General features: G+C 51.3%; 1 long non-coding RNA gene across 1 annotated transcript; it reads right to left on the reverse strand.

Moving 5' to 3' along the window:
- Window positions 1–13,960: 13,960 nt before the first annotated feature.
- LOC308635778 lies at window positions 13,961–15,803 on the reverse strand. Its single transcript, XR_014019262.1, has 3 exons — window positions 15,327–15,803; window positions 14,197–14,288; window positions 13,961–14,084 (listed from the first exon to the last, which is right to left on the reverse strand). It is a non-coding gene; the product is annotated as an uncharacterized lncRNA (long non-coding RNA).
- Window positions 15,804–16,081: the final 278 nt, after the last annotated feature.

Genomic DNA, 16,081 nt, shown 5'->3' on the forward strand with positions numbered 1-16,081 from the left:
CACTCTGCATCCCCACACTTGGCTCAACCATCAAAAGGCTGGGCAGGGAAGGGTTAAACATCTCAGCAACTCCCAACAGGGTCCTCCTCACAGGCTGGGAAACAATGGAGCCATCAGTCTATATTTGACCTTTGCCCCCAGAGCGTTTATGACTTATTCCTCTCCTCCACTGCCTGCTGCGATTCAGCCTTCAATCTCCCACCCCGTGCCCGAGCAGAGCTGGCCCTCCCCCTGCACCCTCCACAGCCTCTCTGGCCTCCCTCCTTCCTCCCCGCTCCTTCCTGTCTCCTTTCTCATGCTCTTTCCCTTCCCTCTCTCCCTCTTCATGTTCTCCACCCCAAATTTCATTTCTCTTTTCTTCCTCTCCCCCAACCTTCTTCTTCTCCTCCTCCTTTCCTTCTCAGTTTTCTTCTGCTCTTCTTACCATACTAATTTAGCCACTGGCTTGCCAGAGTTAGGTTGAGAACTCTTGGGAAATCTCAGCTTGCTCTCCTCGTTCCCTCCAATGCTCTCAGGTCTCTTCCCACCCGCCTCTTCTCTCTCTCTCTCTCTCTCTCTCTCTCTCTCTCTCTCTCTCTCTCTCTCTCTCGTTCCCTGACACCACTGTGTCCAAAAGTGGTCATGAGTTGGCATAATGAAGACATGGGAAATAGGGGAGGTATTGTGACTCTTCATGGGATGGGAGGCCTAGGCAGTGAGGATAATGTCACACAGACTCTGAGCAGGAACAAAAGATGGGGGGGGGATTCATCAAGGAAGAGCAGCTCTGGTATGTGGAAATAGGAAAAGAGCATGTATCCCAGCATCAGAATAATCCAGAATCCAGTTCTCCTCGCCCACTAAATAAGTGACCTTGAGCAAGACATTTATCCTCTTGGAACCTCTTCTTGTCCTACAATGTGGGATTGGATCATGCCTGCCTTGACCTGGCTTGCAGAGTTGTTGCTAAGAATCAAGAAATACAGAGTGTGAAAGTGCATTGTAAACTGCAGAGCCCTGTCCAAACACGAGGGAGGGATGTGCCATTTCTTCTGGAGTCTCATTTGGCTGTCCTGCCCCTGTTCCTGCCACATCCACCCCTGCAGCAGGATGGAGGAAGTAGTGATCCCACAGACCTGTACAGTACCTTCCAGGGTAGAAAGCACATTGATAGTCTTTCCACTGTTAACACAGCCCTACAGATAGAGGACATATCATCAGTGCCATTCCAATTAACATAGCCACTGAGGCTAAGTGACTGGCCCAGGGCTATATGCTAGGAAGTAATACAGCCAGGACTCAAGCCTAAATTTTCAGTCTACAAGCCCAGTGCTCTTCCCACCATCCCCTGGGGCTGCTCAGTTGCCCCTAAGAGCCTCAACAGCCCTGTCCCCTACTTATACACTTAACATGCCCATCTGTTGCCAACTCCTTGGAAGGAGGTCTAGTGGGCACTCAGTAATATTGTTTGCCAAGTGGATGAACGAATGCACTTCCCCACCTGATTGCAATATTGTCCCTGGGGCAAGGGTCTGGATGTCATAAAGGGTGACAACTTGGTCCTCTTCTCTAAGAACTCCAGAAGGCTGCTGCATGGCCACAGAGTGGGCTCTGGGCTCTGGCATGAGATTCTCTCCTAGAAGAGGGGGTCCTGCCTGCCACCCCTCCACACACACATCCACAATGCTCAGCCCCTGCCCCCAGCCTGTGACAGCAGCCTTTGTAATGAATGACTCTGCAGTGGGGCCCAGCAAGAGGACAGGAGGGCACGAGACAAATCATAGCTGCCAGGCGCTAATCTTCCCCTGGGAAAGTCACCTCCACCCCCCTCATCCATCACTGGGCACTAGGCTGCCACCATACCCCCCCAACACATACCCAAGATAACCACTGGGCCCTATGGATGCGCACAAGACACACAGAAGCCGTTTCAGCAGACGTGCGAGAGCTGTACTCAGGCCAGGCGACCTGCACACAAAAGGCCATTAGTGCTCCAGTCGAGGCCCCTGCCGAGGCCCTCCCACCCTGGAAAAAGTCAAATCTGACCATTCAGATAAATCCTCTGAGCCACAGTTTTGTTTAATTGCCTTAGAAATATTTGTTGAGAATCTATTTCAAGTATAGCCATGCGATGCAAAGAACAGAGACCAAAGAACAGGATGGCATCCAAACAGAGTCTGTGAGCAACAGAAACAGGGCTGGGGCTGTGGCTTAGCGGTAGAGCGCTCACCTAGCACGTTCGAGGCCCTGGGTTCGTATCCCCAGCACCACATGAGAATAAATAAACAAAATAAAGATATTGAGCCCAACTATGTCTAAAAATTAAATATTAAAAAGAAAAAGAAACAGACCAAGGGACGCGTGGAGGAAGGGACACAAGCCTTGAGAGAGGAGGGAGATGGAGCGACACAGAGGGATTCCTCCCAGGACAGCTTCATGAGGAGGATCGTGAAGGAGGGTCAGAGGCCACAAGAGACAGGAAGAAAGCAGCTGGGGAGAAGGGTTCATGGTGAGCTAGGGCAGACTGTGGAAGGCGAAGCCTGCATGGGAGAGAGGGCAAGGACTTGCACAAAGAAAGGGGAGGCTGAGACCTATCTGTTAAGCACCAGGTTTAAAGTGCCAGGGCTCCCCACACCCACCCGTTCCCAAAAGACACACACACACACACACACACACAAAATCCAGCTCCCGAAGAGGGAGCAGCCTCAGTCCCCACTGCAGATCGATTCAAGGAGTCTGTGCAGCCACGCGTACGTCTTCTCCCACCGCCCAGGCTATGGAGGCAGGGACCTAAATCCATAAGCCACGTCACTGCGTAGCCACTCTGTGCACACACAGTCACCTTCCTGGTCAGCATTCATTGAGCACTATATTGAGAAATTGGCACTCAGTGTCTTCCACTAGACCCTAAGCCCCAGGAGGCATCAAATGATGCACAGCTGGGAATCACCAGAGCTTAGAAGCGTGCTTTGTGCATAGTAGGTGTTTGTTTGATAGGTTTTTTATTGAATGAATGGTGGCTCTCGTGGTCTCATTGAAGAGGCCTGTTTTGCTATAACATAGGTGTAAGTATTTACGATCACCACCATCCATTTAACAGAAGTGGAAACAGCCTAGGAGATTCGGTAATGTGCCCGCTGGTCATGCAACTAGTAAGTGGAGGGTCCTAGATCATCAAGCCCAGCTCTGTCACTACCATGCACAGTGAAGGAACAGCAACCCCACCTCTGACTTTCATATCTCTACAGTCATTGCTATGCTTCGAGGAGGTATAATATGAACTTCTTCTCTCAAAATGTACATCATCATGAGCTACGGCAACAAGGCACTAATCTATACATTCCTATGGTTATACACACTTTAAGAAAACCCAATGCAAACAGAAACACCCAATTTCTAAAGTAAATAAATCTAGGCGGGTTATTCTGCTTTACAGAAAAAAAAAATACTTGTACTAAAAAAAAATAAAATGTAAAGGATTCATCCAGGGGTCTTCAAAGTAACAGAATACTAGCCACTTCCTGCTTAACTCAGGAAGATGGGAAGGGGGGAGTGTGTGGGATGCCTGCTGTGTGCCAGGGCATCACCACCCTCTAGAGGAGGTGTTATGCCCATTTTAAAGATGAGAAAACTGAGGATTGGGTCTGGTGTTTGATCTTACTCAACACTATTTATTAAATCCTGCTCTGTGCTGGGAACCAGGGCAGGTCCCAGGGAATCAGATACCTGCAAAGTTCTCACCCATGTTTGCAGGGCTTGCATTTGAATGGAGAGAGCTAGATCATAAACAAGTGAGTAAATAAGTGAAAATTTTTTTCAAGAAGGTTATACCAAGTGCTGTGAAGGAAATAATAGGGTGACAGGCTAGGGTGACTAAGCAGAAATGGAGAAGAATCCCCTTAATCCTTCAGCTAAAAACTGACAGACTTCCTATCTGATTCCCCAGCCCCAGAACGAAGGAAGAAAAAAGGAAAGAAGGGAGGGAGGGAGGCATTCACCCATTCCTGCCACCCTACCTTGACACAAATCCCAACGGGAAGAGTAGCTGGAGATGCAAAATGAATTAGAAGCCATTGCTCACCAGAGACCCAGCTAGGTCAGCTCTGAAACCCGGACCCTAATACTCTGGGAAAACAAGAGTTTGACTTGCAAAACTTTGACCTAGTAAACCTGGTGGGTTTACTGGAGCAGGCTGGGTGATGTAGGCTTAGCAAGGTGAGGAGGCTCTGTGTGGGCCAAGAGCCAGATTGTGCAGGTTCAATTCCCGGCTCGGCTACCTCAGGGCAAGTAGCTTCAGATGGGTTGTTCAAGCGCTTTGTATGCCAGTTTCCTCATCTGCAAAATGGGTGTCATGATAGTACCCACCTCTGAGGGCTGGGAGGAGGATTAAATGAGATACTACCTATGCAAGGCTTCCTGACGGGCAGGAAGCAGCGAAAAGGCATGGGCATGTTGCATGGATAAAGGAGCTGGAGATATTCTGAGGATGCAGACGAGGAAAGGAGGCGGCAGGGAGAAGAGAGAAGAGCAGAGGAAGAGGAAGCTCGTGTGCACAGAGCTACAAGGTTTCTGCTCAACTTCCCCCAAAGCTTAATAGATTTCTAAATGGGTTTATTATCACCACCTATGAATTCTTTTAAAGGACCTAATTATAAAACACCAAACTAGCTAATTAGGTTTCCTGAGCTCTCCTTGACACAGGTGCAAACAGGCTCTCTGGATGGAGGCCCTGGCAAAGTCTGCAGAGCCAGCTCCAAATCAATGGGGGGCAGGACCTGCCTGTGGTCACACAATTAGGCCTATAATTGTAGGCCCCCTCCTGCCACTGCTGCTGCCGGAGTCACTGTGACCTGTCTTACAGGGAGGGTGGGAGCAGGGAGCCTGCAGAATAGGGGGTCAGTTTCCCTTGGGCCCCAATGGGCTCTGGGTTGAGAGCACCGGTGGGTGCCTCCCGAATCCAGCTCAGGAGGGGCCACGTGTCGCTGAGTGGTAGCGGAATGGGCTTTTGGCATGCCTCCAGCCTGCCCTGCCAGGGGCAGGGACCACTACTAATGGATGCTGAGAATGTGGACTCTCCCATGATTGGAGGGATGGGTCACATTAAAGTGCCAGAGATGGCTGTGCCCGTCCTCCACTAACCTAGAGGGCCCTTGGGCGGGTGAGGGATGGAGGAATGAAACCCAACGTGGCTTCCCAGGCCTATAGTGTCCCCATCACCTGGGAACTTGTAAGAAATGCAAATGACTGGGCTCCACCCAGGGGTGGGGCCTTGCCAGCTCAGTTGAAAGGAGCCTTCCAGATGATTCTGAACAGGCCCCAAGAGGAGAACCACTGCTCTCCTGTATACAGGAGGAGGCCATTAATCACTGCAGCTGCCAATGGTGGTGCTTCTGTCCGAGAGGGGTGTGCGAGGGGCCTGTTTCTTAAATTAAACTAAATGATGGCCATTAAGGGGGCAGCCCCTGGACATTATTAATTCTCCTTTAGCGCAAAGGGCTGGGTAGGAATTGGACAGCTGATGACGATCACCACAGGCTTCACCCTTATTCCTCCACCACCCTTGTCATCGCCAGGGTCCTCTTTGGCCCCCTACCACAAAAGTCCGCTTTTCTTTTCCTATGTTGGTCCCACCCGGGGCTGAGGTTTGTGAACATCCCCAAGCTCCTTACTACTGTCCCCTTCTCCCAGTCAGTCACTCTCTTGCTGGCTCAATCCCCCATCCCCCAGACTCCTCTGCAGACATCCTAGGCCTCCGTGCCAAACCTGAAGCCAGGTCTACTAATAACATTAGGCAATATTGGGGCCAGGAGGGGTGACACTATAATTATCCCCAAAGAATTCCTCAGTGGAATTTTCCTCCTCATGTTGAAGTGAGGCCAGAATGCAAATGCAACCTTTCTTCCCAGAAGCCTCCCTAGTAGACTAACTTTTCCCCCTGCACACCCAGCCCCCAATGCAGAGGGCCTCATATTTCGTGGTTATTGTCTCCTGGCCAGCCTCTCTCAGCTGGGCAAATTTTATGGAATTTTTTTCAGTGCATTTTTATAGTAACCCCAAATCCTCCAGAGCTGGCCACACAGAGATCAAAGCCCCCCACCTGCCCAGTAAGCCACCAGTTACCTCTCACCTTTGACAGTAGGAGAGACCTCCCTCCCTTCATAGACACACATTTCCAAATAACTAGAATGAGAACATAGATGTGCCTGTGTGAGCTGTTTTGCCAACCTGAGAGCCTATCCAGTATGTCACTCCAGAGCCTCTCAGTTAAAGAGTCACCAGAAATAAACATTCAGAGTATAAGACCAGAAAGGAAAAGAGTCATCATCTTGTTAAACAACATGAGCTATGAAACTACGTTTTCCTTTTTGCCTAGGTTGCTAGGAAGCCCAGAGATTAGCTTTGCATTTAGTTGCAGAAGCTGTCATAACCTGATTTTTAAAAAAAATAGATATCTTGGGCTTTGTTGTCTGTTTTAATCCTTCTATTTAGCCCAGTGCAGTGGCACATGCTTGTAATCCCAGCGGCTCAGGAGGCTGAGGCAGAGGATCACAAGTTCAAAGCCAACCTCAGCAACTTAGCAAGGCCCTAAGCAACTCAGAGAGACCCTGTCTCTAAATAAAATACAAAAAGAAAAAGGGCTGGGGATGTGGCTCAGTGGTTGAGTGCTCCTCAGTTTAATCCCCAGTACAGAAGAAGAAGAAGAAGAAGAAGAAGAAGAAGAAGAAGAAGAAGAAGAAGAATTCTTCTATTCATGATTATGAACAAGGGTTGGAAACCAGGAGAGGCCAAGATCATCTCAGTCTCTCTACAGACACTAGGGGTATGAAGAGAAGGAACTGAGATGGAGAGTTAAGGAAGAAGGAACAGAGACAGTGGAGAGAGCTCGGGGCTCCCAGCTGGCCTCACCATCTTCCATTTCAACCCCATAGCCACAGGGCCTCTCCCCAGGAGTCTCCAGCCCCTGCTTTAGACTTCAGTTTCAGGCAAAAGAAAATGAGGCAATCTGGGTTTCAGCTCCTTGGGAATGTACATTAGGCCATAGCTCAGGGACGAGGCTCCATGACACACTCCTAGAACTCACACAACTGAGATTCACAACTCATGTGCTGTGACTTAGGAAAAACCACTGTCCTTCTCTGGGCCTGGATCTCCTTCTGGGAGAAGGGGTGGAAGGGGCTGCATCAGTGGCTTTCAGATCCTGCTCCATAGAGCCAGAGGTTTCTGCGAGCTTCTTCAAGAGCCATGAAGGGGGTTTAGGAGAGAGCCAAGAAACGGTCCTAATATCCCCTCTATCACAAGAGCATATCCACTTATACCAGCTTGACACATTAAATTTTCGGGTGAAATTGCATTTAATTAAAATTAAATTTATTTAATGTTAAATTAAATTTTATTTAATTTTAAATAAAATTAAGGAGATAAATTTAAGCTGCAGGTGCTGCAGTTTTCAAAGGTATAGACCCCCCCTGGATCCAGACACCCACACCTCAGGAAGCCCACAGCCCAGGCCTACCCAGCTCTAACTACGGCAACCCAAAGTCCCAGGGCTCTGAACTTGGCAGATAAGGCTGCCTTTATCAGCTTTTCAACCTTGATAAGTCTACTTACCTCTCTGATCCTTGTTCCTACATCTCTCAGATGGGGCAATGCCACCTATCTCTTGGGGTCATGGTTAGGAGGAACAGAAACTATACTTGGGAAGTACCTACTGATACACAATAGTGCTGGGGACACTCTCCCTCCCACACTCCCTGTGGGCTCAAATGAGGTTCATTTCTTCTGACCCGGAGGTGCCTATGGGCAGCACCAGCCCACCTTCTCATCCCATTGTAGATCCTGGGTGCCAGGCCAAGTTCAGTGCAGCTCAACGAAGCTCTCATGGGTGGTGTTCAGGGGCTGAAGAAGCAAAGATGAGACAGAAAAGAGACCCCATGCCCTGGAAGCCCAAGGGTACTTGGGGAGAGATATTTACAACCAGCCTTCAAAAGAAGGGACAGGGGCTGGGGCTGCAGCTCAGCCGGAGAGCACTTGCCTAGCTTGCTCGAGGCCCTGGGTTTCTTCCACAGGATCATAAAAAAGAAAAAGAAACAAATAAATAAAGCAGAAGAAGGAGGGGAGGAGGAGGGAGGGGTAAAGACAGGGTGAAGGCAGAGTGGTACCAGACCATAGGTTACCTGGGTCAAGTCTTGCCCTTGCCACTAGGTAGCCAGGTGACCTTGTGCCACCCACTTAACCTCTCTGAGTCTCCTTTCCTTTTTTTATAAGACAGAGAAGAGAGGGCTTCAGACAATGAAGCTTACAGATGTGTCCAGTAAACACCTGGCACCACACAGCGGTTCTGAGGATGGTGGTGGCATTATCATCCAGGCAGCGAGTTCCCTGTCCTCCAGGGGCTGACCCTTCCTCTGCAGGGTCAGGGTCTGAACAGTCCTGGTGGCCCTGGGCCTTGGGGTTAACCAGATGATCCTTCAATACACAAAGAAACCCCAAACAGCTTAACCTCTGTCGAGGCACGGAGGGCCCAGGCGCCTGGTGCAGGCTGGCCCCAGATCCAGTGCTCCATTATTGCGTCTGCAAATCCGTTAAAATTTCACACAATTTCCTGCACAGCAGTGGCTTCATAATGCTGGGAGCCAAGCCGGCCCAGTAATTGGGACTGGAGTGGGGTAGAGTCCAAAGCAATTAATCCAGCCTCCTTCCTTGTTTGCGCCAGGATAAGCCCTGACGGGGTGGAGAGTAATTGGAAAGGAGCGGCCTCCATCCCCAACTCCAAATTAATATTTTCCTGCCCTGATTTAATTCCGCCCGGGAACAGTGACACAGAGACACGCCGTGTCAAACGCTAAGTAATCTGCCACGAGCCACCTGAGGAGGAGGAAAGGACTTCTTTTCCTTTTCTTTGTGGTTGGTTGTGGGGGGAGTGGCGGGGGGGGGGGGAGGGAGGTGGCAGCTAACCAGACAGAACCTCAGAAGCCAAGAGGCCCTTCCAGGGACATCTGTAGTCTCACCTCCCTTCCCATGCAGGAACATGCCACAGAGGAGTGGGGAAATCAGGGACTTAGGAAGGCAGGCAGACCTGAGTTCAAATTCCAGCTTTGCCACTTAGGAAATGCAGGACTCAGGGCAAGTCACACAACTGAGCCCCAGTTTCCTCATCTGTAAGATAGAGATAAAAGAACTCATGATGAATGATTGTTGTCAGGATCTACCACAACAAATAGAGCAGTGACTGCAAATGCTGTTGTTTCCTGTTATTCGAGGTTTTAGGGACCAGAATCCAAGCACAATACCAGGCCTGGAGAATCCCAAGGTAAAATAGAATATGGGCCCCGGCAGTTAAGGAGCTTGCATCCTCGTCCTGCATACCCAGGGCTGGCACACCGAAGGCTCCCTGCCTTCTGCCAATGGTGTCCCTGGAGGTAAGGATCCGTCCTCCACTAGAGCATCTCCACCCTTCCGGTTGCTGAAGCCTTTGCCTGTGCAGAGACCTCCTCTCTGGCCCCTCGCTGCCTCCTTATAACCCCAGCCCACGGGCTCCACCTCAGCTCTAGGGTCGGCTTGAGAAAGGGGTCCGAGTCAACACTCAGGAATCTGCAGATCTTTACTGAAACCCTCCCTGTCTCAATGAGGCCCTTCCTCATTGGCTGGGTAGATTATCAGTAGAAAGGATGGACCCAAACTTGTTCCCTGCTCTGGGGACATCAAACTAAGATACCAAGTATCCCACAATCCCTGAGGCCTGTGTAGCCTACGGGGGTGGGGGGAACCCTTAATAAAAGGCAGCACCATGGACAGAGAGAACAGAAAAGACCCACCTCACTGTGGGGCTTTGGAAGAGGTGCTGGGTGGGAGGGCAGAGGTTACCCACAGGGTGCAGGCTCCTTCATGGGCATGCTGGGACCCCTGCCCTCCATCCCAGGATGCTCAGGAATACTTGAAGGCCACAGGCAGCAGGAATTTCATGGGCTCACAGAGGCCAAGAAGCAGGGACATATGGTCCCTCACGTGTTTCTCCCTGTGGGGAAAAGAACACAAAGGCAGGGTCCAGGAGGAAGATGGTGCTTCAATGCACCCCCGGGGTTCCCCAAAGAAAATCATTCAAGCCAAAGCAGGGAGTTACCAGAAAACCATGTGTTCCACAAAACTGAAGGGGAACACTATGCAAATATCACCCTGATGAGGAGAGGAGGGGGGAGAGGAACAGGAATAAACCAAACATTAAATCAAATCAGTGGGAGAATAATAGCTAAACTACCTACTTGTAGCGCTCAATTCTGCAGTCAATACGGTCAGGAATGAATGAACCGCCCGCTCAGAGCCACGTCTGAAATCAGTGTGTGCAGCACCCCCAGCTTCACCAGGGAGGCCAGCCAGAAGCGATCCTGCCCCACCCCCACGTCGCCCACCCACAGGGGCAACTGGGCCCTGGGAGGGGGCAGAGTGGGAGGAGCCCTGCACAGGAGCTGGGGTGACATGGGCCAGTCAAGTCTCCTCTCTAAGCGACATGGAGCAGCAGCTGGAGGGGCTGGTGGGTGTGCAGGGGCACAGAGGCCTGGGTGGGGGTCAAGGGGTCCCATAGTGCAAAGGTAGGTATGAGCAGGTGGAATGAGCCCAGGAGAAGGGCGGGCCTGGAGGTGTTTTGCTGTCCTGGGGATGCAAAATGACAGTCGGGTTTGATTTAAGAAAATGGAACTGAAGAGGAACCACAGAGCGCTGCTAGGGAGGGAGGCAGCCAAGAAGGCGGAGAGGAGCCCCACGTGGCCTGATTGACGGGAGTGTGGGCGTGGCCTCATCTGCTCTCCTGCCTTCCCCGGAAAATTTGAAGTGGACGCTTGGTCTATGCTTTGGGAATTGGGTACACGTGTGACACCTGGCTACGGCGTGGGCATCAGGAAGAGCAGATGCTGAAGAGCGTCCAGCTGCAGCTAGGTCCTGGGTACGTGGCAACAGTGGGCAGAGGACCCAGCCAACTCCTCCCTGTTACTTCATTCCACGGGCATTTGTGGATGGGGTGACCACAGAGTGGGCACAAATGTGGCATAGCCCTGCCCTCAATCAAAGGCCATCAGGGAAGACATAAAAAAACATATCAATTCAGCTGGGTGCGGTGGCGCAGGCCTGTGATCCCAGCGGATAGGGAGGCTGGGCAGGAGGAGCAAAGCCAGCCTCAGCCACTCAGCAAGACCCTGTCTCTAAATAAAATATAAAAAAGGGCTGGGGAAGTGGCTAGTGGTTAAGTGCCCCTGGGTTCAATCCCCCGTACCAAAGAAAGAAAAGAAGAGATGTCAGTTCAAGAACACAGCATAAATTCTGTGTGCCAGGGGAGGTTTTAGGCCGAGAAGGGAAGTCTTGCCCGAGCCTCTTCAGAGAGCTGGGTTGGGGCCAGTACTTACACTTTTTCACTCCATCCACAGAAATGGATCAGACAATAGGGGATTGGCTCCGGGTCACAGCTGGGAAGGAGCAGAGCTGGCTGTGAAGCACATCTGTCCATCACTTCAGAGACCAGCTTGCTCACCACCCACCTGGTGCAAACCCCGCCATGCTTAGGTGGGGGTGGGGGGGCTGCTGTAGGTGGAGAAGCCGTGCACTTTCCCTTTGCCTGGGCAGCCTCAGTCTACACTGCTGTCCCCAGGATCCCCCGACATGTGAAGGACCCTTCACCCCCAGCCCTACCCTTTATCCCAGCTGTCCCCAAAGTTCCACACATGACTTCCAGGCAGAAGAGTCTCATCTACTCTGCCCTCACCCTGCCCACTGCCCCTGCCCCTAATCTCGGGGACTTCAGTGAACAACTCCAGCAAATCTATCTCTTTAGAAACAATACCTCAACTTTTCTTTGGAGCCTCTCTTATCCATGTGGTTCTGCAGAAGCAGAGCCCACTCCTGGCTAGGGATAGTGGAGGGCTGAAATCCTCCCTCTGCCCCCAGCTAGGGTGGTTGATTCATGAGCAGACATGTGACCTAAGCTGGACCCGTAAAATTCAATCTTGGAAATCTTACTATTACTAATAGAAGGGATGCTCCCTTTCTCCAGGTTGCTGAACCATCAGAATAGGGACCTAGTGCTACTGGCAGCCATCTTGTCACCATGAGGAGAGATCATGCCTAAGAAAGTAGTCAGCCTAGAAGAAGATAAGAGCTGAGAGATGAAGACAAATCCCCAACATCATCACTTGAAACTTTCAAATCACAATGCAATTGAAGACTCACCTGGCCTCATCAGCAGTCAATAACTTATTTTGGTTAAGTCAGTTTGAGTGTGTGGGTTTCCATCAGCCTCCTTCCCACACCAATGTAGAGTCAACAGCTTGTGAGAACCATGCCAGTGGGTTAACCTTGCCCACTCTAATCCCCTGGAAGGGATCTTAGATGGGCTGAGCAAAAACTTATCTTTGACAGTCAGAGAAACTGAGTCCCAGATTAAAGAAGCAGCATATCCAGTTCAGGGCCAAACTTGGATTTGGACCCAAGACTTAAGACTCTTGCTCCTTCTGGATCATCATGTGATCCATATTGTCCAGTTCGGGAAAAGGTTTGTATGCAGAGTATATTTGAGTGTTTCTGTGTCTCCAGATAGTGCAGCCCCTAAGGGCCAGACTTGTGCCATTGAAATCCAAGTCAGTGCAGTAGGCCCCACACAAGGGACCCCCAGACATCAAGCAGGCTTTCTGAAGATGCCACCCGGACACGTGCAGAGCTTGGTAGCAATGCAGCTCTGGAAACAACATGCTGTGTGTCCAGGGGGAAGAATTCAACCTCTCTGAGAGTCGGGCTGATGTGAGCTTGAACACAAGAACAATACCAGCCAAAGAGGAAACTGACGTGAGTTCTCTTAGGAAAAAAGATACTCTCTGAGAGGAAAGCTACCACAGGTGTTCCAGTGTAAGAAAGTCCCATACTTGCAGTCTAAATTTCCCCTCTGCATTTAGAGGATAAAGGACCATTTTCGAGAAGGATTCTAATTGTTAGAGCAGGTCCCTGGAGGATGCAGGGTGGGGGTCTGCAGGTTCCCCAGCAGGGAGGCGGAAACAAGGAGACAGTCCCCACTGAAGGACCCGGGGGCAAGGCCAGGGGCTCAGAGTGGGTAGGGGAAGCAGTAGGTGGCCGGCCGTGGAGAGGCATGTGTGTACTAGGTGGCCCAGCTCTGTAGGACAGCAGCCCCGTTCCTCCCTGCCTGGGCCAAACAAGACCCCAACCAAGCCTGGAGGGTGCAGGACAGTGTACTACAACGCCCCTGGGTTTCTCTTTGACCGTCCCTGCAGGCTCTCTCCTGGGTGTCCATCCTGCAGGACAAGTGCACTTCCCACCCCTCAGACATTGAATTGAGAACGTGACACATTTTGGTGAACAGAAGGGACATGTTCCACGTCCAAGCAAATCGGTCAGGAGGGTCATGTGCCTGCACCATCGTTCCCGCTCTTTTCCTTGCCATCAGAACACGTCTCAGGTGGGGGCTCCTCTTCAGCGTGGACCCCAGAATGGAGACGAACAGAGCAGAGCCTCAGCAACTTGGCAAGACCTTGTCTCAAAATGAAAAATAAAAAGTGCTGGGAATGTAGTCCAATGGTAGAGCATCCCCGAGTTCAGTCCCCAGTGCCAGAGAAGGGACGGAGGCAGGCAGGGAGGGAAGAAAGGACAAGAGTTGACTAACACAGAGGGCAATATTCGTAGCTTTAAGACCACCTCGACAACCCAGGGGGGAGGTGACAGATAGGTGTCTCTTCAGATCAGCAGGCTCTGTGTGCAAGAGTCCCATGGGGAACCTATTTAAACACAGGGCTGGGGATGTAGCTCAGTGGTAGAGCACTTGCCTAACGTGCAAGGCCCTGAGGTCCATTCCCAATGCTGATAGGTAGATTGGTAGATTGATTAATAGATAGATAAGAGTGCAGATTCCCACATCCCATCTCAAGAGATCTGTAGGCAGTTCATCTAAGAATGGGCCCAGCTCTTCGTCATTTTTACGAGTCCTGGAGATGACACACATGGGCTGCCCACAGACCACCCTTTCAGACACCTGATCCAATGAGTCCAATCTTTTCTTTATCCAGAATAATGTCCAGAGAGGCAAAGCCACATTCCAAAGGTCACACAGCAAGGAGCTAAACAAGGAAAAAAAAAAAAACTTTAACTCTTTTCACTGGAACATACTCTCCTTTCCTTGAGAAATGGCCTGGGGGGGGGGGGGGAGCAGAAGGGAAATGAGAAACTCACAGACTAAATATGCAGCTCCAGAGAGACACCAGCAGAAGCCAAGGAATTCTAGTTGAGCAGGGCTGCAGGGTCCCAACTGAGCAGGGGCTGCCCTGGAAGACAGAAGACGGTGAGAAAGGAGTCAGATGACAGAGTGGGAGACTACAGGAAGGAGAGAGAAAAAAAATAAATAAAAATAGAAGGGGGAAAAAAAAGAAAGTCCTCCAGCCCTGGTGGGCCCAAACATCCCCAGCATGGCTGCAGAAGCTGCCCTGGCCCTCTTCGATTTTGATGTACAGTTTGAAACAAATCAATAGCGGTATAATAATACTCAGCACGCTGTGTAATTTTTATATCATTAGTTTTCATTTTCCGCTCCCCATGCATCAAAAAACTTACAACGGGCTCGTAAAGTTTATTTAGTATTCCATGAATTCCTAATCAGTTTCATTTCATAATGATTCAGGAGCCGCCCGCTGCCTGGGCCCCCGTGTCAAAAAATCGATAAAACCAACACAGTTTTCCTGATGGTGGCTGCAAAAGAATCTATTGTAGGGGAATTATGATTTATGCCCTGGCCTGAACCATGAGCAGCAGCCTCTACCCGTGGCTCAGGGCTGAGGTCTTCGCCAATAATGATTTATGCACCTTCTGGTGGCCCCACCCTGGCTCCTCAAGCCCCCTGACACTGGGGGGGGGGCGTGGAGGGGAGGGGCCCATCCAGGAGGAAAGGAGGAAGGGGAAGGGGAGGGGAGGCCCACTGAGCATCTCTGTGTGGGCCCCTTTCCTGTGTCCACCCACTTTCCAGGCAGGACGGAGCAAAGAGGCCCCCAACAGGTAGAGGGAACAGGACGGGGACAGGTGTGTGGGTGAGCAGGGCTGACCCTGGCTCAGTTGGACCCTGTGGGATGCAGACACCATAGGCCCCTGCACATTCTGAGATTGGAATGGAAGCTTCCGCGGCTCCCAAGAGGGAACAGGGAAGGGACCCCATCTCTTTTCCATGAGCTGCTTCACTTGGCGTTCAGCACCCGCCACCGCCACCCAGAGCTCCCACCCCTTCCTCCACTGGTGGTGATAAATAGGCCTGGGAGACGCGTTAATGGGATGGGCATTAAGTCCAACAATTGGTTTAATTAACAGCGGCTAACCTGCTGGGATAGAGAGATCTCAGGTGACTCCGCAGGGTAGGGAACGCCCTGTTGTGACCTGCAGCCAGCTGGGGCCACCAGTACGCACACACTGCACACCACCAGTGGATTTGTCCGTCTCTACCTGGTATCTGGGGAAGGCTGGGGACTCCATCTAGATGGGCTGAGAGGGACGGAGATTCGGGAGCGAGGTCCTGGAGGGCCTCTGTCCTGAGCCAGAGCTGCCGCCATCGTCTTCTGCTCCAGTTAGAAGGCGGCTTCCTTCCCCTGCATTTGGTTTTTCCCGCTCACCCACCACACATCCAGGAGACACCTCCAGCCAACACTTACATGTGGCTCAGAGAGAAGGGACTTGCCCCAAATCATGCAGGTAGAGTGTCAGGGTCCCATCTAGGTTCTCCGGGTGCCTGCCCCACTGTGTCCCAGTGGTCCCCAGCCTCCTGGCCCATGCCCCTCTCCCTAGGCCCCGACGGAGGAGGCAGGGAAAAGACCCTCCCTCCATCCCCACTCCTCACCCCATGGACACAGCAGCGTGGAACGACCCCAGACTTTAGGGCCAGCCCTGGATTCGAATTCTGGTTTCCTCCACTCACCAGCAGAATGCCCTTAGGTTAATTAACCTTTCTGAGTCTGATTTTCCTCCCATGTGAAATTGGAGTCATCATTTCTGTCCCACAGATAGTGACAAGTCAAAAGAGCACCATACATAAATTGCCCACCCCCAGAAAGGTCCTGACACAGGCTTCCTGCCCCTC

The sequence above is a fragment of the Spermophilus citellus genome (genome assembly GCF_964194105.1).
Source record: "Spermophilus citellus genome assembly, chromosome: 17".
Lineage (NCBI taxonomy): Eukaryota > Metazoa > Chordata > Mammalia > Rodentia > Sciuridae > Spermophilus > Spermophilus citellus.